The sequence below is a fragment of the Cynocephalus volans genome, chromosome 7 (assembly GCF_027409185.1).
Source record: "Cynocephalus volans isolate mCynVol1 chromosome 7, mCynVol1.pri, whole genome shotgun sequence".
Lineage (NCBI taxonomy): Eukaryota > Metazoa > Chordata > Mammalia > Dermoptera > Cynocephalidae > Cynocephalus > Cynocephalus volans.
The window spans coordinates 46,344,627-46,346,639 of NC_084466.1; the positions used below are offsets into that span (position 1 = coordinate 46,344,627).

At 30.1% G+C, this 2,013-nt stretch overlaps 1 non-coding gene across 1 annotated transcript; it reads left to right on the forward strand.

The window, feature by feature from the left end:
- Nucleotides 1–1,646: 1,646 nt before the first annotated feature.
- Nucleotides 1,647–1,750, forward strand: LOC134382883 (small nucleolar RNA U13). Its single transcript, XR_010024143.1, has one exon. It is a non-coding gene; the product is annotated as a small nucleolar RNA U13 (small nucleolar RNA).
- Nucleotides 1,751–2,013: the final 263 nt, after the last annotated feature.

Consider the following 2,013-nt stretch of genomic DNA (forward strand, 5'->3'; position numbering starts at 1 on the left):
AAATATTGACCCAAAAAATTTTAACAAAATACCAGGAAATGGAATTGAAAAACAGATTAAAAGGATTATACACCATGAACAGATGATATTTATTATTGGAATGCAAGGATGGTTCAACATATAAAAATCAACCAATGTAATATGCCATATTAACATAACAAAAGACAAAACCCACATGACCATTTCAACTGATGCAGAAATAGCGTTTGACAAAGTTCAACATCTTTTCATGGTAAAAACACTCCATGAACTAGGAATAAAAGAAAGTTAACTCAAAATAATAAAGATAATATATGAATAGACCAAAGCTAACATCATACTCAAAAAAAAAAAAAGGTAAAAGTGTTTCCTTGTAAAAAAAAAATAGTGTTTTCTTGTAAAAATAATACCCACTCTTTTTTTTTTTTTTTTTTTAATTTAACATAGTAATGGATATTCTAGCCAGAGGAATTAGGCATATAAAAGAAATAAAAATAGTCAAAATAAAAAAGGAAGATGTAACATTGTCTTTGTTGTAGATGATGTATCTTATATTTAGAATACCCTAAAAATGCCACCAAAAAGAAAACCCCAAAACAACAACAAAAACCAGTTAGAACTAAGAAATTCAGAAATGTTTTAGGATACAAAATCAATGTGAAAAAACCAGTTGCATTTCCGTACACTAACAGCAAACTATCTGAAAAGAAAATTAAGAAAACTATTTCATTTACAATGCCTTCTAAAAGAATATAATACTTAGAATTAAAATTAACCACGTACGCAAACAACTTGTACACTGAAATTACAAAACATTGATGAAAAAAATAAAAACAGAAATAAGTGGAAAGACATCCTATGTTCATGGATTGGAAGACTTATTGTCAAATTTTCCATACTATCCCAAGTGTTCTACAGATTCAATACAATCTCTATCAAAATCCCAATGACATTTTTTTGTAGAAATAGAAAAATACATTCTAAAATTCATAAGGTATATCAAAAAACTGTGAACAGTCAATAAAATTTTGAGAAAGAAAAACAAAGTTGGAGGCCTCAGACTTCCTGATTTCAAGACATAGTAAAAACCTTCTGTAATCAAAACACTGTGGTACTGGCATAGAGGCAGATACATATATATTTGTGTGTGTGTGTGTGTGTGTGTGTGAAGAGAGAGAAAGAAGAAAGAAAGAAATCTATATATGGTCAAATATTCTTCAACAAGGGTGCCAAGGATATACAAAGGAGGAGAGATAATCTTTTCAATAAATGGTGTTGATAAAAGAATAAAGTTGGACCATTACCTTATACCATATACCAAAATAAACTCAAAATGGGATAAAGACCTAAATAAAATACCCAAAACAATAAAACTTCTGGAAGCAAGCACAGGGGAAAATCTTCATGACATTAGATTTGGCAATGATTTCTTGAATATGACTCCAAAAGCACAGACAACAAAAGCAAAATTAGACAAATGGGACTACATCACACTTAAGAACTTATGTGCAACACAGAGAACAATCAACAGAGTGAAAAGGCAGCCTACAGAATGGGAAAAAATATTTGCAAGTCATTTATTTGTTGCAAGTTTAATATGGAGAATATATAAAGAATTCTTATAACTCAACAACAACAACAAAAAAACAATTTAAAAAATGAGCAAAAGGAGTCTGTGGTTCATAAGCATGATGATTGGGTTTTCATGCTATGTTTGAGATGTTCTTCCCTCTAAACCTTGTTACAACGTTTGCATGTTACTGGTCTGACCAGAAAAAAAAAATTAATTAAAAATGGGCAAAGGCCTTGAATAGACATTTCTCCAAAGATGATATACAAATGGCAAACAAGTATGTGAAAAGATGTTCAGCATCACTAAACAACAGAGAAATGCAAATCAAAATCACAAAAACACATCACCCCACATCTTGTTAGCATAAACACTGTAAAAAAATTTAAAGCAAAAAACAAATAAAAAGCAGGAGATAGCAGATGTTGGCAAAAATGTGGAGAAACTGGAACCCTTGTGCATTT